At 33.2% G+C, this 26,403-nt stretch overlaps 1 protein-coding gene across 6 annotated transcripts in view; it reads left to right on the top strand.

Annotated features, from left to right (window-relative positions):
• Positions 1–26,403, top strand: part of LOC101901148 (homeotic protein antennapedia) — a 281,076-nt gene that overhangs the window by 73,337 nt on the left and 181,336 nt on the right. For 4 of the 6 annotated variants that reach the window (XM_059126632.1, XM_059126635.1, XM_059126638.1 and 1 more), the window contains one exon: positions 10,542–10,595. The exons of the other annotated variants lie outside the window; for them this stretch is intronic. The gene's annotated coding sequence lies outside the window, so the exon portion shown is untranslated. The remainder of the gene's footprint in view (positions 1–10,541; positions 10,596–26,403) is intronic. 6 annotated transcript variants of the gene reach the window in all.

Here is a 26,403-nt window from a genome sequence, read left to right as displayed (position 1 = left end):
GGGCCATACCAAAACGGGAACCTCTATAGACAATATCATACTTCAAGGATTATCATCTACCAAATCTTCTTAAGTGTCAAATTTGGAACAATTTCGGGGGTAAATGTGACTAGGATTATCAAAACACCGAATGTCGGTGGTTATCGTTATATGTACGCTATAGGAAAACGTGGACGTAAATATTCAATGTTCTGCCGCCGGAGCTAGAAAACATTATGAACTACAAATACCATACGTTAATGTGGGAATATGTGGCAGAAATAACCAAAATACTAAATATCCGGAGGCACCATTATGTGGGGCCTATACGACGAAAACGTGGACATATACATGTTTCGCCACCGGGGTTATAACCCATTATGACTTACAAATAACAATTTTTAGATAAATCCTCGAAAAATGTGGCGAAAATCATCAAAATAACGAATATCAGGACGTACCGTTATATAGCGGCTATACCAAAACGTGGACCGATATATCTCATTTTCAATATCAACATCCTAGATACAATGCAAATTGTTCTGCCAAATTTTGAAGCTCTAATACTGTGTATTGTGATTTCAACAGACAGACAGACGGTCATCGTTTAATCGACTTATAATTCTATATGCTGATCATAAATATATATGTACTTATTTAGGGATTTTACAAACAGAATGACAAAATTACTATACGCTTCTTTTCAAGATGGAGGGTATTAAGATAATAATTCGACAATTCGATAAGCTAGTTTTGTAGACTTTGATAACATATGATTCATATTTGTTATCCTCTAATGGTCTATTTCTAGAGACAAACAGAAGAAGAAGACTATTAATTCAATATCACGTTCATATTAAAGCTCCCAACAATATAATTTACAATATTCTAAATGATTTCCATTACAAGTCTAAGCCAAAAACGATTTTATACAATAATACGAAAATATTGTCATCCCGCATTTATGTCATGCCCTTAGCTCACTTGCTGCGTATTTTTGTGTTTGTGAGTGTTTCATTCTGCTTTACTTTTATTTTTGCATACATCGACCTCTGGGGAATGCTACTGAAATGGAATTTGTAACAGTTGCATAAATAATGCAAAAGTACCAGCCAACGCAGCGCGCTCAAAGCCAAACAAAATAAGTGGCATATGGGTATAAGGGTATTCCATATCCCTTGGCCAGCCAAGAAACAGTAAATGTATGTACACATGGTCCACTCTCGTCTCAACGACAACATTTGTTTTGAATGGTCTACTGAGGTATTGCGCTGATGCCGATTGGAATGACAATGGTCGCCGTTTAGACCACCAGACTATTCCAGAAAATGCTGCACATTATACTCGGTGGAAATGTGCGTAGTGAAGCAATAATGAGTTATGTTGCCATGTAGAGCAGGAGGTGGTTACAGTCATTTTAATTGGAATTATGGAGGGATATAACTTTTTATATTTTGGTTTATATAGAATAATGGATCATTGAGAGACGAAAAATAAGAAACAGCGTTCAGTTCGCTCTACCCGAATTTTATAGCTCCTTCATCATGAAAAAAACATAAATTGTATTCAAGTCTGTGGGCTTTAACATTTCTAAAATTCGGGTTACCGATGCTTATGGGTTATGACAGAAAAATAATGAGGCAGGTCTCAGACAAAAGCTTTGGTTTTTTGCTTGACCTATTAAAATTTCAAGTTGCAATCACTTCGTCTGGAAAATGTAGCTAAAACCTATAAAACCTCTACAGTCGGACGGAACTGACTTAAACAGCTTATATTTTAACGTTCACATGTTCACAATTTTCGCAGAGTTAAATCTCGTACAACGAGAATCCAAAATGTCAAACTATTAATATACAGAAAATAAGAATGTTCCGTATTTTTGCCCCACATACGGAATTTCCTTCATCAAATAGTGGACCAATAATGGAAGTTTCCTGTGAGAAAATGAATAACACTTTTATTTTGTGAAAATAATATCCATTCAAGTTTTGGATTAGCGGCAATATCCAAATCTGACCAAATTATAGGTCCTTGGAAAGTTAATTGATTTCGCTTAAATTCCCCATAAAGAAATTTAATTTTTAAAAAATGGCGTATTCCCAGTCATTATAATATGTGGTTCATCAATTATCAACCACCTGACCATAGGGCAGATTTACAACTGCATTTGTCCCCAGTGTTCCGATTATTTTGAAAACAACGAAATTTTCCCCATATTTATGTATATGTATATTTATTTTTTTAATTTTTTCCATAATGTTATTTTTTGTCCAACCTTCATAAATTCATGGCATGATACTGTATCTTTATTTCTGCTAGTTTGTGTATGTTCTTTAGTGCGCTTACACAGAATTCATTTAATTAAACAAATTAAGAAAGCAGAAAAATGAATTTTTTTTCAAACAAATTTATACAGTTTTCAGAACAGCTGCAACTGTGTTATTTGACCTTTTCAATTAGTGCATTTTCACGATTGTTTTTTTTTTTCGTTTTGAATAAGATAAACTACATTCTTTTGTATACATATACGTTGCATACATATATCAATATAAGTATGTATTTGTGCTATTGAAAAGAGGGTTTGTATTACATTTCCTTTACGCCATTTTCACTGCCATGTGAAAATCGATATTTTTGTTGTTTTGTACAAAAACACTTCGTCCACCATTGCCTTTTGTATTCTATTGCTTTTTTTATCAAGCAGATACTTTTCAACAAAGGGAAACAGCAGCAACAACAACAGCAACGTGGAAATCACCAAAACATGCTCCATTTTCTCTTCTTGTTTTGTTGGGCAGATGATTTATTGATGTTCCAAAAATCTACATACCAGGGCCATGTTGTTGGTATGAGTTTCCGCTTAAGTCATCGTATTCACCATATTTGTTTATCACACTACCACCACCACCAACAACAACAGCAGCAGCATTAATATTGCCAGCCATATCCATCTCCATCAGCAACGACGATACCATTATCAATAGCACCCCATAACACGGAATGTCTCAACATAAGGTGAACACATGTGTGCGTTAAGCCTCTCCACCATAACAGCAGCCACGACCACCACCACCACCACTACTATCACCATTTTAACTTTCCCTTTGTCCCTAGACTCCATTTAGCATGGCTGTCATAGTGTCATGTGTTCAGGATGGATGGATTTTAGTTTCCACCATTAGGAGGATTTCTAGCACAAAATATCAAATTTCAATATCAAGTTCCCTTTAATTAATATTCCGACTTCTTTGGAGAGAATCAGAGGAAAAAACGAACTAAAAATGAAATAAATCCAAACAAATTACTGGGATCACCAAATAACAATCCACTAACCACTTAGCACTCACACCTCAAGTGCCAATGTGCATTATGGGTCGGTTTGCGTGCCAAGCCGGTTTCACTTTCTCCCATCCGTACAAATCGAAATATCATCCCCCTTTGCAAATATTCAAACTACCACACCCCAAATCTTAGGAGAAGAAAAACAGGATAAAGGAAGAAAGCAAAGCTAAAACAACAACCACAAGGCAGCAGAAATGTAAAAATATAATAAATGACCTGAAATTACCACAATCAGAAATATATGCAGTGACAACATGCGAGTTCATTGATTACGCACAATGACCACTCCGACACGCACTGGGCAGGAAGGTAAAACCATCCATGATGCCACAAGCATGTTACGTTGTATATATGTATGTATGTGTATACACTTAGGCATGGAAACGCACGCACCCATTTACGCATATTACAAAAGCTTTTATTTTACGGTGAAAGGTTTGTAAGGTAGTAATGTGAAAGGTTGTTGGGTTTCCCTCTATTTTCTTGTAGTATTTGTTTAAATGCGTGTTATGCGAACTAAAATGGGGTGAACTATGAGCAGCTGGGGAAATAGAAGCACAAATTACGAAATCGGCACATAATACTAGATCATATATATACAGAACCACAAATGACATTTTTTCAAGGTATAGACAAATCCAAAATATGAAATATTCACCGATACCGAACGCGTTATACATTCTATCAAATTAATGTTATATTTGGAAAATACATTAAATATTTTTGTGAGAAGATTGATACCCGTAACTATTTATAAAATTTTACCAAGAGCTTCAAAATCCTTAAAATTGGTCGAATTAGTTATATGAGACTTATATCAGCGATGGTACCAAATTTTTATACCAAACAATAAATCTGTTTTGAATCGTTATAGCCTCTATAATACTTAAACGTGAAATTACGAAATATTTGATGGGAAAATGGTAATGGGAATCATTTTAAACCCTTCAACTAGAAAACTTAATAGGTCAGATATAAGAAGATATTTATATCCGATTTATTCGGAAATTGTGGCTAAAATACGTAGAGGGGCTATATTTAAACTCGGACCTATGCATTCAGTGGTTTATACCCACCTAAAGTCATATACCCTCGCTCTTATGGTGGATGGTAAAAAATATTTACGGAGCATGGTGCAGAGGTTGTCCTCTTGGAAGCAGCTGCGCTAGGACGAAATCGAATGTTTTACAATTGACTTATGCTGGATCGAAATTGAGTCCGATAGAAAATTAACAGTTTCGAATTGCGATAACAAAATTATAGTCGGGTGGGATGGGACTGGTAACTAATGATCGGTTCGAAGGTAGTCAGCACGTTCACGGTTAGGTGAAAACCCGGTTTAATATTTTTTGCCTAATTGACAAGTTGGTTGTACATGTTGGTTCGGGGATACTTTGACCCCCTGAAAGAGAGGTTAGATGGAAGAGTTAGGTAAACAGAGAAAACGAAATTGCAAGCTAACAACAGTTGTAGAAAAATCTCAGGTATTGAACACATTGACAGAGTTCATAGGGCGTTGATGATCGAGTTGAAAATATCGTTTCGATGGCTGTCTGCTTATTGACGATGAGGTTGTACATTTCGGAAGACAAACGGCATTAAAGATTGTAAGTGGCTAGACTGTGAAGTAGCTAGAGTAAGGTGATCAGACCCAACAAATCGTACAGAGAATTCACGGAAGAAATTAAAAAAAAAACTGGCACGAACCTAATAGACAAACGTTAGTCCCATAAAATGTTGTCTTGATCAGATAAATTGTATTTTACCTTATCGACAATCAAACCAGAAGTTAAATCAATTTTTTTTAAATAAATGTTTAGTCTAGACCTTAGGTATCCTGAACTTAAGAGAAGCTAGTTCATTCGCTTACTTTAGTTCCCTGCATCATTAGTTCCAATTGATGCATAGTTCTGAATATTAAAGTTTTAACGTTTAATCCGGTTGATTCCTTTCATCTCGCTATTCTTCCCTTAATCGTTATTTTAAGATTCAATTTCCAATTCCCTTGTCTCTTCAATATTTTCTGAGCGAATAACAATTAAATAGCGCGAAGATAAGATTTGAACCTCAGTCGACAAGATTGGAACCCCAGTCGACATCAAATCAACAATTTACTGGAATAAACCTGTTGTGTACTCATTATGGAAAAGATTGATTTTGACTTTATGTTTTTATCAAGTCCTCTATGCTGAAGTTTTATAAAAATATATTTTACGCCTTCTTCTCTTATTTCAATCGATCGATTGGCATGAAAGTCCAATTTCAAAATAATTTTTCAAAATTGCCTAAATTCATTTGCCACCTTAATAAAATATTATCCAATTGCATTCTTAACAACCTGACCAACCGCATTTGTCTAACAGATGTCAGCCGTTGTGTAAACCAGCCCAATGAGCCTTTAATGAAATCCCAGTAGTTCGAAATGACACTTTGCCACACTCACACCCGATCAAGTTCGCAGAGATGTAGACGAATTTTTTGTTTGTTGCTGTTGTTGTCCAGTTTACATACTTGATGTGGTTGGAAATGAATTGGAATCCAGAAAGTGGTAAACTGTGCGGAAACTTTTGTAATTTTTGGACATGAAAGTGGGGAGCATTTTCTATTATGTATATACTTTAGATATTGAATTTAATACAAAGCAAGTAAAAAAGTTGTCAGTTCGGCCGGCCGAACTTTGAATAACCTCCAAAATTTCGAACGAATTTGGCAATTCTCAAAAACTATAAAATCCGTTAAAAGTTCTGTTAAAATCTTAAAAATACCGAATGTAGCTGTTATATTAATGTCTATACGACAACGTGGACCTGAATAGGTAACTTTTGTCATAAGTCATTGCAATATTCAAATGCGAAACTTAAAAACAAGCTAAAAACTTAAAAATACCGAATATAGGGAGGTACCGTTATATGGGGGCTATACAAAGAAGTGAACCTGCACAGACAATCTCCTGTCATAGTCTAGAGTATCCATTACGAACTTAAAATACCAAATTTGCAACAATTCCGGTGAATATTGTAGCTAAAATAATCAAAATACCAAATATCGGGAGGTACCGTTATTTGGGGGCTATACCAAAACGGGGACCTATATGGTATATTTTCAATACCAAAAGTCCTGCAGACATAATATACACTTGAGTTAAAATTTATCAATCTACTTCAATTCGTTCAGAAGGTAGAGTGATAGACGGACGGACATCGCTAAATCGACATAGAATTTAATGCTGATCTAGAATATATTTACTTTGTGGGGTCTAAAATGTATATTTTGAGGTGTTACAAACGGAATGATAAACTTAATATAACCTCCATACTATGGTGGAGGTTATAAAAATTTGATGGGAATTACACAGCCGAAAAAATATTCAAGAGTTTTAAACTTTTTTAAAATAATTTTTTTCTGGACTTTTCAACCCACCTTAATGTTGAAGAATTTCTTCTTGTATGGCCATGTGGTGTTACTTGGCTATCAAAATATATATGTATGTATGTGTGTTTTTGCATGTATATGTACATATAAATGTTTATTTGTCATCTCATATATATGTTTGTAACAATGTATGTGTGACTATGATTAATTACTTTTGCATAAATTTACATATACAATTTTGTAACATTGTGCCAAGAGTATGAAATCCAACAAAAACCCCTTGAAATATCAAAGGCAAACCAACAGCCAACAAACGTCCTGCAGCAAAAGGTTGCACAAACTCTTTCACAGTCAGTCTCTTACACCACTACACTGGCTAACAAATTTAACATGCATGTATGTTAAAGTTAGTATATGAATGTGGCGGCATATCTGCGATTGTATGTTTCTAGACCGTCATGATTATCGTTGTCCCTACCGCCATCGTCATCATTATCATACTCATCCACAATATGTATGCATGCAGTAGTGCGGTGGACAAACTCGGAAAAAAGTCAACGGCCATGGCCATGGCATCACTGACAATAGCTGCATCGCTGCTGTGAGTAGCAGTCAGTGCTTTGAAAATTGGTGATGGAGTGAAAATTCGTAATTACATTTGCATAACCGAAAAAAAAAAACGCTGAATTACGCGCCAACTGACATCCTTTTATGGCCGGGCAAAAGTGAGTTTTGCCTGAATTCTCACAAACTGTAAGGGTTTCTTATTTTTTTCCATTTATGTAGAGAAATTTTGTTTTCGGTTCCTTCGTAGTATAAAAGTCGTCATCATCATTCGTTGACATTATGAATTATTTCCATTATTCGTTTTTCCAACAGTGGTTTATTTGTCGTTGCTGCACCGTTTACATATATGCTATATGCAAGTGGAAAAAGAGAGCCACTCACAACCCTAAACAGGAAATTTATTTACACATATTTGACAAATTTTTATGAGAAAATATTTTATGTAGCTTAGAACTATTGTAAAAACACTCAGAAAAAAAATAGTTGAAATAAATAAATATGTTTCAATCAATATGTTCAAAATTGAAAAAAATTTAAAGTAAAAATTTCGAAGGAAACACCATGAAAAACGTTAAAATGTCAATGGAAGCGTTACTATAAATGACTTTTGGTAAACCTTTTCCTAATAAGAGAATAAGAAAACCCAGCCTTCAATTTAGTATTCTGGTAATAAATTTGAAAATACATACAGTTTGTAGATAATAAAAAATATCAATTTCTGGCGGTTCGATATAAGACATCCTATTTATGTTGTGGCTTTAGATGAGGTGTTTATGTTTTGTAAATATTATATATATGAACGATTAATTTCCTATTTGAAAGATTTTTGTGCCAGCTTTTTTCTATCCCAATAAAAATATTTATATGCGTTTGTAAGGGAAACATATTAATATGAGATTTTTTGTACCAATTAGGGACAAAAACATCAATTATTTCTTTTGGGGCCACGAATCCATGTATCCAACTATTTAATTTTGATATCCCAGGAAGACCTTTTGTTGGTAGTATGGCAATTTTTTCCTTTTTTTTCTGAATGTAATCATTTTATATTTCATTTTTACCCTTATTTCTACATGTTTAATTGCATGCAATTTTAACGATTTGCAAATGAATTACAAATGTGATAAAAGTTTCCAAAATGAACAGGATTCAGTGATTTCAAAACAAACACAGTAGACTTGAAGTAGACATGCATCATTATAACACCAACAGTTGTGACATTTAATTTTGCAAAATAAGAATGAGACATTAATTGAAAATCAGAAAATGAGACCATATATAAACTTGTGGCATAATTTGTTATTTTTTCCTGTTTCGTATTTAAGAATTTGTATAAATATGAAGATGTAAGATAAAAATTATACCACTCAAAATTTGTAGAAAGATGCAATGAACACTGAATAATAGTAGCTATGTCTAGAAGTAGCTATGTCTAGAAAATGATTTCGAGCTCAACTGTTAGAAGTTTTTAATTATTACTCAAAGGTTACGTTAGTAAAAAACAAATACTTTAATTTTTACCATTTTTTCCAAAAGTAAAATGAGAATAATTTTTGTATAAAACTAGTTTCCCCATACAAAAGTTAGGTCATAAATACTAAAGAGAAATTAGATGCAATTGTTTTTGAATAAGGCATGTCCGAAAGGAATACTCCAAATATATCCATGCTCAATGAGAAACTACTACCTCAAATAAATTAAAAACGTAAAAAAAAAATTAATAAAACATATTACAATTTCATGAAATTCTAAGTGCAACATACGTGTTTTATGGTTCAACATTAAAGCTTAGATACCAAAGAAGATAAGATAGTCCGCTAACTAGACATTTTAAAATTCTAATGGCAACTTGGAAATTAATTGGGACTGTGAAACAATGAGGAAATTACTATTTTCAACAAGACAAAAAGATTCTAGATTTCTATCAAAAAATAACGAATACATTTTCAAATGATTGAAATTTTATCTGATCGCATAAAAGCGCCACGCAGCAGCCTAACTTTAAATTCCGCATAACTTTGTTACTCACCCATTGTTTGCACAACAAATGCAATCCGACTTTGCCTTGATATCATGTGAAAATTCACTATAATTAAAATTTAAACACTTAATCACATGTAATATCAATGGGATAATAATGATGGTACGTTACTGCCTCCTAAATCAGTTTACTGCTCCCTCCAAGTAAAACTTATTCTCCTTGTATGGAGTTGATATTATTTGTAGTGGGGATTTGTGCCTTGTTTGGAAAACATGCTGCAAGCCAACAATTCCAGTACACATGTTTTCATGCCAGCCAACAACATTCAAACAGTCACTCATTCAGTCACTTATATACCAAGTCAGTCATGTTCACGCACCAAAAAGCTTTAAAGGCAACTATTTATGGAATCTCTGTTCAAGTTACGTGTCTGATTAATGTTGAAGCAAAAGAATAAGAAGTCTGGAGGCCAGATTGCCTGGTTTGCTGGCACTCAGGCAGTCAAGTGGGGCAGCACAGCATTAAAACCAGTTAAAACAAGGCGTTTATTTTATAAAACTTCTTTGGCTTCTGGATTTGAAGTTTGAAATAATTTCAGTTAGTGTTAATTTAATTTTAACAATATGTGAGGAGATTGTCGGTGTCCTACACAAAAAGGGAATTATTTTTTCCTTGTAGGTTTACCTTTTATGCCATGCGTTGGGCAAATAAGAAAAACACATTGAAAAAAGTTAATGAAATCGTGTGCTAAGGATTGAAGGAACATAACGTTGTATGTGGTATGATCTAATTTGGCAAGAACTTTTTATGATAAGACACTAACTTTTTATCAGAGTAAACATCAAGGAATAAGTCATCCATAAATCGACATTGGAATATAAACCTGTTCCTGTCAATTTCCATCCAATTCCAATAGAATAGTCTGGCACGATATAAATAGTGAACCTATGGTAATAATATTTTCAAAATTTTTCAATCAGTGATAATCTTAAATCGAATTACAACCAGTTCTGTGGAACATTATGGTTGATATCTTATAAAAAACCGGAAGGTATCGTTGTATGGGATCTGGGCTCTATTCTCATTCTATAAAAATGTGAAATAAAAATTTTTATTATGAAAATATATCTCAAAATATATTAAAATTAAAATATTAAAACATCGAAATATATTTCTGCGATTTTTATTAAACAAGAATTTTAGCAGAACAATCCATCACCTAGGCTTTAAAACTTATAATTTGTTTTATGTATTTTGTTGTACTTAAATTTTCTGATCAGAATCTTTCTTTTGTTTGCAGGTAATTCAAGACTCTGGATTATTGTGATAAAACGCTTTCGAAATAATATTACAGGTAAAATATAAAACCCAAAATTTCAAGTTTTAATAAAAAAATCCGAGATAATGGACCTCCAATCAATGCGACTATAAAAATATCATATTAATTAATGAGTGCTATAATATTGCCTAGAAAACGCCGCTTATTATTATAAAAACATTATTATTAAGAAAATAATAAGTTTATTCAATGTGTACTGAAAAATTGCCTAGAAAAACCTACCATATTTCTTAAAATAAGAAATCACGCGCAATACATAGGCGCCCCACACCCACAACATCGGCAAACAATTGATTAGAATTAACAAACAATGTACCAGTGCTATGCCTACCAAAAAGCAATGCCATAAAAAATCCACACTCACTTATTCGCCGAGATAGGGTAAGTGTGCCTAAGTTCGGCATGTCCCAGTAGTCGGCACTTTTTATTTTTAAGCACAAATAAATGAAACTATTATAACTAAATGTATTTTGTTTACTTCAAAATATATTGTCAGCTATCTTTGTGCACAATTTTGCTAAGAAAATAAGAATTATTCTAATAAAAATTAAATTTTTGTCTGTGAAAGTCCTCAACAATTCATATTCTTAAGAAAAGTACAATAAAGACGTCGAATAAGTTTAACTAAACAAAACTATTATATTTTAGTGAATTAATTTATTATTATTATTAATTATTCTTACAAAAAATTGGTATGCCGACTGTTGGAAAATGCCATACCGACAATTGGCAAGTGGTGCCGACTACTGGCAAAAAAGCATTGTTTTAATAAAACTACAAATTTATGAAATTTAATAAAAAGTAATTAAAACTTTATTTATTATTGCAAAAACTATACAAAATTTCGAATCTGAATAAATTAACTTTGTAATAATTGAAATGTTCCATCCAAAATGGTGAGCGATTAAAAACGCGAAAATCCTAAAAGTGCCGACTACTGGTACACTTATCCTATTTGAAATCCTTTTTTAAGCCAAAGTAATTCATTAGACACTCACCACTCGGCATCGTGACAAACAAGTGGCGTGGCTGTTGAAAATGAGTTTGTTAAAACGGAAAAACTAATTTTGTAATTAAAAACTCATATAACAAACGTATGCCGCCGCACACACACACAGACAGAAATCTCAGAGTGGAGTGGAGAACTCGTTTGTCAGCAATGTTTTGTTTTTCTTCCTTTACACTTACGAACAAGTTTCCAACAAATAGGTATTGTATGTATGAGTGTACATACATACACATTAACACATAGCATTTTTCTGCTTTTAGCACTCATCCTTATTAAAATATATATGCAAACTCATATATCAACAACATTCATTTACCCCTTTACTCCCATTTGTCTTAAAGGGTTAACATTGCCTAAAAGTATGCAATACATTGTGATTGTATTTAAAAATCATGCAACAAAAATTTAGGGCATGGGTACATCATCACCATTTTACAAATTCAAACCTTAAATAAACTTAAATTAGCAGTCGGGGTAAAAGTAAAATTTTGTCTGTCATTTTGTCTCTTCGCCATGTTCGGGCGACGGTATGAGTAAGGCTGTATGTGTCACAATATGTTGTTGGCTGGGCTGAAATGATTTGGTTGTTTTATAATAAATGAGCTTTGAGGTTTAAAGGCGTATGCCTGTCTAGTAAATTAGCAAAATACACGCATACAAGCAACAAAATATCCCCTCCCCAAGTCTTAGATCTCCCCATAGTAATGTTGTCGTTGTTGCGGGCAAAGCAAAGAGAGATTTTTCTCTCTAATAAACTTCCTTTACCACACAGGACTTGATTGAGTCGAGGCTTGTTGTGTTTCACTGTCATATCTTTGTACACCACACATTTGTTGAGGGCTTTAAATTGGTCAGAGTTGAATTTTGTGAGGGGGTTAGGTAGTAGTTAGCAGTTCACTTTGTACGGATGGCAAAAATGTCTGTATTTGATAAAATGAATTTTAATACTAAAGCAAACGATGTGCCCAAAAGTTTTGCTCCTTTTTCCTCCCTGTCATTCGAAGAAGCTGTTTGGCCCTTCCAGTAAGGGGTGTGTGTCGGTTTGTTTGTTAGGTTTATTCTTGGCCATTTGTCGCCGTGTGTGTGTGTTTCGGCGTTGGTTGCTGAAACTACTGCTGTATTTAAATTATGTTTTTGTCATACACATGTTGGATGCCAAGGTCATTCGAAATTCACCCCTGGTGTAAATATTTGCTACTGGGGACCAAATAAGCCATTGAGCTTTGAGTATTTGCCCAACTGCAGCTCAGAAAGGGAAGGTAGGCATGCAGGCATCATGTTGGAATTAAAGGCTAGTATCCTTTAAGTTTTGTCTGCAGGACTAAAAGAAGTGTTTGCATAGATTTATGTTTTATTTCGAGTACATATTTTACTCATAGTTAGTAATTGTGCATGATTTTTGGGGAATGTGAAGTTTATTTTTTATCTGAACATAGATCACGTTAGAAAATAGACTGAATTGATCTGTTATTTTTTAATTAATTCATTTTAGTAATTTTGTGGCGTTAATCATATGTTCCAACTTGATTAGGTTTAATTTTGTATTTTCTGATTGTGTTTATATCTAAAAAAAAACTCTTAGATATTGGTTGTGAGGCATTTACTCAATTGTGTGTAGAGATCCAAATAAATAACAGTTAGCTAAAAACGTGTTATATCTGTAAATTTTTTGGGATTGAAAATGTATTGATATCGGCCCTCCGTTTTGGAAACCCCTTATAGCGGTACTTACTTTAGGTAGGTCAACTTAAAAAAAAATTAAATGAGTTCACCTTCTAATATAGGGTCCAATATTGGAATCTATTTTAAACTATTTTAAATTGTCTGCAATCTGGTACTCAAGTTATTGATGGGTACCTAATATATTTATTAGAAATAGTTGATATCCATGGGTCCAGGTTTTATATAACTTCCATATAACGACACCTGACGTATTTATAATTTTTTTATTTGAGATTTTCGAAAATTTTTAAAACGGAATTGTCTGTATTTTAGAACTAGAAAATGGGCGCATAAACCTCGGGACGAAACTTTTTAATGGATATTTAACATACAAACACACAAGTTCGATATAGGTCCACATCACTATATATTTCTAACATTAAATTTAACACGATTAAATCGGAATTTCCATTCAGGAAAATTAACACAAATAATTCGGATAGGGAGAATTTCCCTTGGCTCATGGGACATTAAGAGTTATCAATTGACATTTAATTTCTCGTCAGCCTGTCATTTCAGCATATTTCGTCCGATTTCAGGTCTTTTAAACCACTTTTCATGTTAAACTTGTTTTGGATTTTGAAAGTTTAATATTTGTTTTCTTTTGTACCATTTCACTGGTCTAGATTAGTTTCCACTTTTTAGCAAAATTGGATTGTTTCACTTTAGAAGTGTCATAACGTCATTTTGGATTGTTGGATTATTTCACTTTAGAAGTGTCATAACGTCATTTGCCTGGCAGAGCTGTAAAAATACCCTCAGACAGTTTATGGTAGGAGTTGTGATAAGAAAGTGCCTACCTGTTTCATAGCCGGACAAACTTATTTCCACAAAACGGCAAATAATTACAATACCTCATTGTGGTAGTATCAAGTTTTTAATTCTTTTAAAGAAAATGTCAACAAGTTTTGTCCTATTTCTGGACTTCTGAACATTTCACGAAATTGTTAGTGGAATTACATACAATATTACAATTTGTAAACTTATGTATTTTTAATTCCAGGCTATTTGTAAGAACGACTTTCTGATTTTGAGAAACATTATCATTTGTACATTCCTTAAACATATGCTTTTTTGTTATGTATATTATTAGGAATATGAAGACTTTTATTAGTTGTATCATGGTTTTGAATAAAAAAAGTTCTAAACTTCATCAGTCAATAAGACTTGGGAAAATCATCACTTTTCATTATGTTTATATATTACATCCATTTGACATCCATTTCAGGCTCTCATATAAATTCAGATCCCCTATATTTTTGTTATTTCCTACATATTTTTAAACATTTCTCAGAAGCGTGGGTGTAAACGTATGGGGCGGTTTAGATGTGGTTTTGAAACATCCAATACTGAAAACATTTCATTCCAAATTCCAATAAATTTTCAACATATTGCTTTTGATAGATAATTTATTGTTAGAATTCCAAGAAATCGATTCATTGACCATGGTTGTATTTCCTTATCACCAAAAACCTTCATTGAAAATTTCATGTAGGAAAAATTCCATCTTATATTGTTGTACATGTGTGTCTATTTTTATATATTTATGTGGATATTCAACAAATATATTTTTTTTTGAGATTCTTCATTTTAAGTGTTTTATGTAGTTTTTCTCCATTTCCAATGATAGGTTCATGCTGTAATAAATCAATGTCATGTTTTTGTTGGTTTTTGAAACACACCATCTTGACACTTTCTCTTTTGGGGCAGATGCTCTCATTGTGTATAGGAAAAAAGGCAAAGAAAAAATGGTTCTTCGCCAAGAAAACTGTATATGTTTTCACATTTTATTTATTTATAAAATATCATCATTCTGGGTGTCCTTGTTCATTAACAACTAAGGAAGATAAATAAATTCTCCATTTTAATCTTTATTTTTGTGTTCGACAAAAAATTAAGAATAATTAAATTTATAAATAAAATCTTGCTTTAACTACACAACATAAACGAAAAAGGCCAAAGACGGAAATGACAGGGGGAGGGATAGAATAACGCATTCTCCGAAAATATAAATCCAAAAACATTCAAAACCTCCTTAAATTGAGGCTATCACTCTTCCTTCTTCTTCATGTACACATATATACTTCTTTACCAAATTCTATCAGTATGCGAACTAGATCTTTGATGTTTCAATTTTTTTTTGTTTCATTTCATCTTTGCATTTTTTGCATATCTTAAACATCAATCACTGGCGGTATTTGTATACAAGTTACTGCATGTCTGTCTGCGGCGTTGGCGGCTAAATCACACGCTCAATACAAGAACTTTAATGCAATCAACGGCAGCAGTAGTTGCCGCCACAAAAGACCACAAAATACCGCCTTCAATTTATATTGTCATGTATGCGCGTAAAGTGATTTTTATCGAAGCATTTTGATCTCCATTCCGATGGAGACATGTAAAATTACAACAATTCTGTATGAGTGACCATATCATGCCTGTCCGCCTTTGAGACAGGCAGCAACAACAACAATACTAGACCATAAAAGACCAGCTAGCTGCTGTGATATTCGTACATTTTTTATAGCCATGCCTTTGAGTGGAGGAAGGAAGATACGGTCAAACACAAAGAACAGCAAACAGAATCGACAAGAAACTGCGACAAAAAAACGCTTAATAAGTGATAAAATCTTTCACAGTTTATCATTGTTGTACTACCGAGTGTCTTGTCATTCATAACATGTTCGAGCACTAGAAATCGCAAAAAAACCCAAACAAACCCCTCGTTCTCAAAATTGAAGTGTAACTCATCTATATGGGGTTTTTGGAGATATGTATAACACAACAACAACAACAACAGCAACAGAAGCACTCTACATTGTTACCAGACGGCAAAAAATTTGCGGGCAGGCAAATCTAAATAGTTGCTTTAAAAGCTACAACGTTTCAAGACAATCATAAATAAAAATCTACTATGACCCCGCACTCTGCTATCACCATTGTCCGCTGAAGTCCACTTTGTTGCGGCATCTTGCTTTGAGAACAAACGTTTTCGTATATAACGTGACCTTTTTGCAATGACGTGTGTTAGTGTAAACGCAAACACTTCATACATTTCGTAAAAAATAAAACATAAATTTAAATTATTTTTTCTTATATTTCAAAACATCACAAATACCTACCGGGAGTAAATGAGGGGACAACTCCAGACTGTCCATTTGTTTTTAAATCGCCGAACAATAACAAATGCAAAATAAGACAACAAATCACGAAACCTTTCCGAGTTCTCTGCCTTAATGTGGGCTTAATTAAAATTTCCAGTCACACAAATTTTCTCCGAATTTAAAACACAAACGAAGCCAAAAACCAACAAGAAAAAAAATCAGTCACAAAATTTGTTCCCAAACATTTGTCTGATGGTTTTAAATATCTGTTTATATGAAATCATGATTCAATGTGCAATCACCACATGTTCCTGTCTTCTTCTTCCTTTTGATTTTGGTGTTGTGTTATATATATCCATACTTGTAGGTAGCCTTACATATTGTCATAAAATATTGTTTTATATGTAAATGATTTACCTATAAATATGTATACAAGTATTATTACTCTAGCCGCAACCATAAACCATGCATGTGAAAGTCTGTGAGACAAAAAAAAAAACGCGCCACAAACAATTTACCGAAATTTCGGCGTCGGTAATTCATCAAAATTCTAGGCATGTTTTTAAAATAAAATCAATTTAATAATTGTTGTGGGTAATTGTCTGCTTGCAGTCACACTACACCAAAAAAAACCTAATAGAGAATACATTTATTTCACCAGCATGCCATATGTACGTTTGTACTGAAAACGTTTTTAATAACATCTATCCCATAGACTGGGTAATCCACAGGCTAAGGAAAAAAATTAATCCTGTGTGTAAGGATCTACAAACCTCGGCTATTTAAAACCGCCTACATAGCAGGCGAACTATGGTAACTAGGCTTTAATTTGAAAGTACCAAATGTTACGAAACTTTGTTGTATGTAGCATTTCTCCTATACCTCAATTCCTCACACCAACAGTTGGGTTTACATCTTTTTTCAATCTGCTCTGACCATTCATTCATCTTATGGTACGAATCTCTAAAAACTATTCCTTTCAAGGGGTTTACTAACTCGAAAATTTAGTTTCATTCGTCCGCTCTCAATAACCTTTTTAGTAACTATTATTCATTATTTTTCTGGATCTGTTCGTTCAGAATATGTCAACCATTCAATACCTAGGACCTTTTAATATATTTCTTACGTCTTTGGGTGGTATCCCCAAGATCCTTTCTTGTGGTTATTTCATTGTCTGGGATACAAATAATCAGAGATGTTGTTTCTTTCCGAACAGTGGTACCATTTCTTGTACGGCCTTAAAACGAAATATCCTTACCCGTCTTCTACAAAATTAACTTTATCTTTCCGATCCGTTCAATTCGAAGCTTATAAATTTAGTACCTTTAAGTATTTTTCGAATTGAATTGTCCAATATACAAAAATGAGAGCCTCATACCAATTTATAACTTCTTGGACGTTTTGTTTTTTTTATAATAAAGTAGAAGTACCCTAAAAGAGGGATATTTTTAAAAGAAGAGTAATCCACATGCAAAGTTTTTAATTACAGCTCAATTTCGAAGGCGTTATGCTTTATTAGTACATTTCGTAGCCTTTATTGTTACGAACTCCAAAATATCTCCTTGCTGAAAGACTGATATGTCTTTCCATATTTAAAAAGTCGTAGCTCTCTACAATCGATCAGTTACCATGTGGTACTTATACCATTTTGTACTTTTTAGCATATTTCGAACCTTTAAAGTATCTCACCTACACGCGAATTTGTATATTATGTTTCTTAAAGATCGCTAAATAATAATGTTGTATATTTTTACCTTTCTCGTACCCTTATTGTACGAAGTGCTGTGTTTGTAAAAATACTATAACTTTCACGCGTAGTGAAGTAGATGAATCAAACTTTATTCATATGTTTTTAGGTTAGGTTTAAACTTAATAAGTCATATGGGCCGCCAATTTTAAGCTGTTTTAGGAATTTTGGCTATATTTTTTAACGAAATTTTGCTGCCTTTCAACTTTAAACAATCGCAAATATTTTGAAAACTAAAAGTCTTATGACTCTGGCAATAGTTCCATTTGACAATTTTTATTGAAATTGATATGAAGTTGGTAATAAGAGTTCGCAATAGATATTACATTGTCGGGCGGAAAACCGAGTTCACTGGCCCAAATCTCATATAACCCCGAAATACCTGTGCCTCTCTTTTTTAATTATTTTACCCACATTTTTAACAGATTTTATTAATTTGAAATTTTAAGTTCCAAAAAGGGTATAATGATATATACCGTTCGAATACTGAAACCCGGAATTCATAGACATATGAATTCCGGGTTTCAGATAAGGCGACGCGAAAGTAATCTTCCTATCAGGAAATGCTATAAATTTCACGTTTGGCCCCTAATGTCTTAATTACAGCAAAAAACATCGGAAGTTAACTTTTGCGCCACCTTGTACATGCATATGTACTTGACAGACATTCCGACGTTAGGGACCAATCGTAAAATTTATAGCATTTTCTGATAGGAGGATAACTTTTGCCTTACTTTACATACAACAAAAGCAACAAGAATTATTACTGAAATTTTGAAAATTCAAATCTTTTCACTAGTTGGACCGTAATACGCCCTTCTGACGGAATTTGCTAACTCTAGACAAATTAACAACTTAACAAACACGATTTGGGTTATGTTTTTAAAAAGTCTTTTTTACATAGACCTATAGAATTCATAGTGCCGAAATCTGGCTAATATGATGGATGAGATTGTTTGTGAAATTTTTTGTGTTGCGAGATATTTTTAAAGAATTAAAAAAAAAATCAGAAGGTGTAGAAGAATACAACTTTTGGAAGATTAAAATATATTTTTATAAAATAACAGGAGTATTTTTTTATAGAACTCTCGATGGCATTCTAGCCTTCTTAGAACAACATTTTCCCCTCTTCTCGAAGAAACACCAAAACTTCTCCGAACTTTACTGAACCGTTCGTAGAGTACCTAAATAAAAAAATTAATTTAAACTCCATAGTGTTGTCGACCACAACAAACTTGTGTGTTGAACAATTTATTATACCAATAATTATTTTTGTTGCTTCTGGTGTTGGCGCTTTATTTGTTGTTGTTACTGTAGTGTTAGGCGGGCGTCTTTGAAATGTTTATTTCTTTGATTTTTGTGACTTATCATAGATCTGATGGCGACGACAACGACGACGACGACGACTACATCAGGCAATCATGTTCCCGTAATTTTTGTATGTGAATTTATTTACCAAATAGATGTTGTTATACTTAACGTGTCGGTAAAGTCATTAAATTAAAAGGAAATTATTGTATTTTTAATGTTTAAAACATTATATATGTGTAATTTATGAGGGCACATTTTTTTTTTAATTTACACATTTTTATTTATTTTTTCGATTTGTGATTTTTTTGTTTGAGTATTCCACAGGGGTATGGCCGGTTAGTAATGACATTGAATTTTGGTTTATTATGTGGGGAATTTTAATTTAAATGGGAATCTGAAATGGCAAAAGAGGCAATTAATGAATGATTGTATTATTTACAGGAATTAGATTAGTTCGCAGAACGAACAAGTTTATTTTTAATGTTATGTCCTGAATAACATTACTGAATCCTCCCTGTAACATGAGGAATGTAATACGGATACTTACTCCAAATGTTACTTTACATTTATGTTAATAACATATGACTTGAATACTGTTAAGGTTAACAGCATTTGCATTTATAAACTAGAAAAATGTTAACATTCCTAGCGAGCAAAATGTAAACCAAAGTCAAATGTCCTGAAAGCTTTTATGATTGTTGGCTTGACTTAATGGGAATATACAAAGCTTTTTATTGGATACACCCTTACTTAAATTCAAATGGCTTTACTATAAAATAAAAGCTCTTGAGAAAAATGTACAAATTGTACAAGATTTTCATAAAAAGCTAAGCTTTTTATATCATAAACATTAACAAAATAATAAAATAAACAAATTGTCTTGTCGTTACGTTATTTTTTCATAAAAATTTCTGCCTGTTTTTTTTTTTTTTTTTTTTTTTGCCATACCTAGTGGCGTTGTTAACTCTACCTTCCTTGTTCATATAACTTCAACATTTATTTGACACTTTCCCAGCTTTTAATGTCAGCACACATCAAATCGAAAACTTGCAAAAAATCCAACAGAAAGCCATATAAAGACTATTGCTGTAGAGAATATCAGCTTCAAAGATGGACCGAATGAAGTCGGGAAAAAATAACAATTGTGACAAAAGCCAAGAAAATTGCAGGGTGTCATATTGTAAATTGAAACAAAAACAAAAAGCAACAAAAAAGACAAACAAAATACCAAACATTGAAACAAAGACACACACCAGACAGACAGAGCGACACATTTCGAATTTATTCATTTAAACCATTGTCACCTCGCCAAATGTGGCAAGACCTAAGTAAGCTTTAGAAGCTATTCAAACTCTCGATTTTGTTTTCCTTAACAGCTCCTGGTGGCTTCTCCCATACGTGGCACGTACATACAAAGAAGTTACAGTTTAGGTTTTAGCGGTGTTTTGTAAACTCCCTCGTTAAACAGATTACGACAGTCAGCGGCAACGTAGTGTGGTATTCTTTTTGTTTTTCTTCGTCTCTTTGGCAGTCCCATTGATTTGGCCAATTTAAGATATCCATCCATATGTTCACACATACTCTTTTCGGGGTTTTTTGTCAATACAGAAAACAGTTGGTGTTTGTTCACAAAAAATTGCAGTTAATTCGTTTGTTTGAGCTTAAAAATAATTTGAGCTTTTTGTTTTGTTTTTTTTTTCTGAGTACACACAAAAGGATGCCGTCGTCGTTCAGCCATCGAGGCTTTATTACAATAAGACTGACACATGTATGCACTTGGTTCGACACCATGTACATAGGTTTTCACAGCAGCCAGGGCAAAGAGTGTTAATTGTGTCGGTGTTCAGCTTTTTGTTATTTAGCCAGCAATTTTTTGGAAGTTCGAATATGAAAACAATTGACACAGCACATACAGCAGCAGTAAAAGCCATAAAGGTTTTGTAGACTAAGCTGAGACAATCATCATCGTCATGGCAACAAACCTTACTAGATATGGAGGAATATTTTTATAAAGTTGAGACAAAAGGAAAACTGTTCGAGGCAGTAAACACAGGGGATGATATGTACCAAAAATCGTAACGTACACTGAGAAGATGTGAGGGTGTTAAAATAAAAAAATATGAAATAAATACTTGTGCTCTTGAGAAAAACTGTACAAAGTTTTTGAGAGGGCTAAAAAGCTTTTGTGGCAATTGAGGTAGTTCTAGGAGAGATTAAAGTTCTTCCAAGATGGTTGAAAAGGTGTAAAAAGTACCTTCGCCACGGAAATTGGTGCCCATAGGCATTTATAACAAAGAAGGGAGCGTAGTACGATTTTTTATTTCACTATACTGATACAAAAATCGGCGTCCAACCTACGAGTGCGTTTTTAAAAATAATAAATTTGAATAAAAATCCGTTATTCTACTATTTATTAAAAATTTAAATTTATCAATTTTTTCTTTATTTTAGTTTTTGGGATAATTTTTTTGTTGTTTAAAAATGCATATTTTTATACCCCCACTATAGTATGGGGGTATATTAAGTTTGTCATTTCGTTTGCAACACCTCAGCATAAAATTCTATGTCGAATTAGCTATTTTCGTCCGTCTGTCTGTCTGTGGAAATCACTCAAGCTTTCGAACGAAATGTAATAGGTTGATAAAATTTTACCCAGGAATTTTGGTACAGCCAAACCACCACCTTATCTGAAATATAATTGGATGCAGGGGTGCACGGCTCAATGTAGGCCTCGTATAACTGTTCCTCCAGATACTTGACATTTTGATGATTTGTGTCACACTTTTCACCGGAAATGTTTAAAATTTTATATTTGGAGTTTGTACTACTTCTTGTGATAGAAAAATTCCTATGCAAATTCACACATTCGTATAGCCCCCATATAACGGTACCACCCAATATTCGGACTTTTGATGATTTTAGCTACATTTTTCAACAGAACTTTTTAAACTTGGTGTTTGGAGATCGTAATAGGCCCATATAACCGTTATACCTGATATAGAAAATTTTTTAAATCATAGCGACATTTTTTTGACGGTTTTATTTTTTTACATTTTGAAAGTTCTTTCCAAATGGTAGAGGCTATTCAAAGTTCTTCCCAGCCGAACTTAATGTTTCTCATTTGTTTTAAAAACAGAAACATTATATAGAATTCAATCGGTTTAATCGATCAGTGTAAAATTCCATAATTCCACCATATGCCAAAAATATTATAAAGTATTTTTTTTTGTTTTTGCAAAATTGCCGACAAATGGCACATGTAGTCCTTAGGAGCACTAATCTATTTATTATACTGGATTTACTTCAAAATTGGAGAATGTCAATTTACTGGATTCCTTTATTTTTTAAGTGTTTCAAAACGCGTTTTTGTTGCCAAAATATTTCAGTGTATAACAGTTCAGTTTCATTCAGTAAACAGCAAATGCTGAACTGCAGTAAACTGAAAAAAAAAACAATTAACATAAATTTCCTTATTTGTTTTAGCGGGTCATTTGAAATTAGTATGCATCAGTTGAGGTTTAGTTAATTTGTTTCTACGCAATGGTTTTCTGTTCCTTCATTCGGCATTTGTTGTCTTATTCATTGTTGTTGTTGGCATTTTTCTTTCAGTGATTGTTGCATTGTTTTTATGGCTATCTCTATAAAAAGCGCTACTTTATGAGCTTATCAAACAATTAAGATTTTTTATGTTAAATGGCCATAGTCGAGTAGTCACTATAAGTTGTTGGCTGCCTGGCACATTGACTGTGAGAGGGACACACACAACAGCTTGGCTTTTGCTGGTGTCGCCTTGTCGCTGATGATTGCTAAACATTTTCACACTTTTATTGCAGCAAATTGCTTTGTAACTGTATGTGACTGATTGTAATCATCATCAGTGGCGATCGATCATTTATTTGATCGTCTGTGGTCATGCACTCCGTTCACACATACCTACATAAATACTTTTGTCTGTGTGTGTGTAAAGTGCATTTCGGCCAACAGAAATAACAACAACAGCAATATCAAATGAAGAAAATCATTAAATGAACGATTGAGTGAGTGCATGCAATTAATCAATTTTCGACATATGCATACTAAAAAGTTGTCTGTTGACTGTGTTCAACAAATTCGTTGTTTATTGTAATGTGATGTTGTTTGTAGTTTAACACTTCCATTTGTTGCTTCTTTTTTGTATTTATATTCTCTTGACTTCGAAAAAAAAAAACAAAATTGCCAAGACTTTGTTGTTTTTTTTTTTAATTTTTCCATATAAGACCGTGTTTCAGCGGAAAATATAAAATAATTATTAACCATGCAACACGATTTTTATCGTACATACAATTATTTAACACTGTGTGTCTATAACGTACAGCAGAACATGATTTAAATGGATGCTCAAGTTTTGTTTGTTATAACCATTTCTACGCAATGGCTTATAAACACTTGCAACTTTTTTTAAAAAAGGACCAAATCTTTATAAGTTAACTCCTTATAACTGGGTCCCACTGTAAGTAAATTTATATTTATATATATATTTTTTTTTTTGGTGGGGTAAAGGTGTAACCAGGGGTGGAGCTTTTCAACATAAACCGTTGACTGTTGTGTTCCAAGTTTAACACTCAATTAATTGACACAACAATAGTTTATGGTTTTGGCGCTTAAATTGCTCTCTGTGTGCTTTAAATATTTAATTTATGATTATAGAAAAAATAAATAAACTAAAAAAAAACTATTTGTTGAAATTCAATAATCTCTAGCGTGGCGTAGACTAGAGAAAAACTCAAACCTTATATAGTAATAAAGACAATGATAGCAAAAACACTTTTTTGCTATTGTTAGGCTCGTGGGTGGTCTTTGGCAAAGCAAAAAATTTGCATAAAATAACAATTTATTCGATTGATATTATTTATGATCGTTGGTGGCTTGAAACGATTTTGATTGACTAAACGGTGATTTATATTCAAGATAATTATTTTGAATTATTTTATTTGTCTTTTTTAATTGTTAATTTTATTGCTTCGCTACAAGGTTGAGGTGTCGACTGACGTGAATATGATTGACATATTTTGGCAATATTAATTCAAAGTAATAAATGGAATTTGTACAAAATTTGCACATGTTTTAATCCACACGCGTAAAGTTTGCCAAAAAGTTTTTGAGAAGAGAATGGCTTGAAAAGTCACATTTAACTCATTCAACTTTCTTTTTTTCATAAAACTCTCTTTCTTTTCGATAAAATTTCCCCGCTGCGTTCGCCAGTATACAGGATGAGATGAAAAAACTGCAACCAACTTCAGACTGCTGTCATTTCTAAGCCACTTGTCCGACGGCTGTTAAAATTATTCGAGTGACAGCTCATTATATTGCTTACAAGCGTACAAAAGCATCTTGCCGAGAATTTTCCAGAAAAAAAGTTATTTATCGTGGAATTCAAGCGTGATAGTGTGATTTCTTTATATTTGGCTGGGAAACCACAAGTGGCTAGAGTAGTTAGAGCACCTCAGCATTTAAATGTGAATAAATCTTTTGTGCCTCGTATCATCGCTCGTTACTCAAGAAAGTGTACCGAAGAAAACAGCAACATCAGCAGAAATGGTTTGAAAAGTAAAGAAGCGACTTGATCGAACATATTGCAATATTCCATTCGGCAAATTCCAAAAAGTGCAAAAACTTACACCGCAAAGAAAGAAAATAGACTCGGAAGAGCTTAAGAGTTGCTTAGATGAGAAAACATTCGTTGTCCAGCAGTTTGTAAACGAACAAAATGATAGTATTTACTTGGAACTCAAGCGCCGGCCATGGTGATGGTGTGAGCCGCCATAACAGCCGATGGTCGCTCTCCGTTCATATTAATCGACCGTGGCATTAGAATAAATGCCGAATATTATCGCGAAAATATTTTGGAGGGTGTATTAAAGCCTTGGGAACGCAAACATTTGGCCGCAGACCTAGAACATTCCAACGGGACTCAGCAACATCGCACTCAGAACGCGCCACCCAAGAATGGTTACAAAATTAGGTTCCTCGCTTCATTTCCAGCGCACAATGGCCACCAAAATCTCCGGATACCTATCCGTTGGACTATTGTGTCTGGAGTATTTTGTAAAACAAGGTTGGCAAAAAATACCAAAGTGTCGATCACTTCAAGCAAGCGCTTCGTCGGGAATGGGCCAAAATAGCGCAGAGCATCATTCGGGCAGTATTCGAGCAAAAGGAGACCAATCCGAATAAATCTAAACTTATTCTAAGATTTTAAGATATTTTCGACATTTTTTGCTTTCATTCAATAAAATTAAAAAAATTATGGCGTTCGACTTTGTTGAATTTTTTTCTCACCCTGTACAAAGAAACCTTTCATACATTTTTACCACAACCCATTAAAGACCCTTTTTCTAAATTTTAGAATTCTAATTCCATCAGTTTGAACAATACAATGGATAACATTTTTAGTGCCTCTTAGTAAATCTTATATCCTTCTAGTACGAATTTCCAAAAATTTCAAGATTCTAGCTTCAGCTGTTAAGCCTGGACGTTGATGAATAAATCACTCAGTCATCGCTAAGCTATTTTATAAATTTAACAACAAATGTATGCACAAGAAAAAATACACGCACCGAGAAGCTAAAATGATTTCATCAACATAGAATTTAATGCATTATTTTAAATCTTTGATTTAATTGATGACTCTAGTTAGGTCTTGTCAGAATATAACTACTAAATATCCAAACTAAACCCATAATTTGGCCTTTGAAACGTCATTTTGAAAATCTGTTTCCTTCAGATGTTTAATAAATACAAATTAATGAGATTCTGTTAAAAATATCTTATGTAAAATTAAAAAATTATAAACTATTAGATCTAATTCCAATAGATTGATTTATTTATTTTCCAATTCATAACATTTGTACCTAAACATATCCGCCGCAGTGTGGCAGATGCGTTGGCGTG

This window comes from Musca domestica, unplaced genomic scaffold (assembly GCF_030504385.1).
Source record: "Musca domestica strain aabys unplaced genomic scaffold, Musca_domestica.polishedcontigs.V.1.1 4, whole genome shotgun sequence".
Classification (NCBI taxonomy): Eukaryota; Metazoa; Arthropoda; class Insecta; order Diptera; family Muscidae; genus Musca; species Musca domestica.
This window is presented reverse-complemented; position numbering and strand designations above follow the sequence as displayed.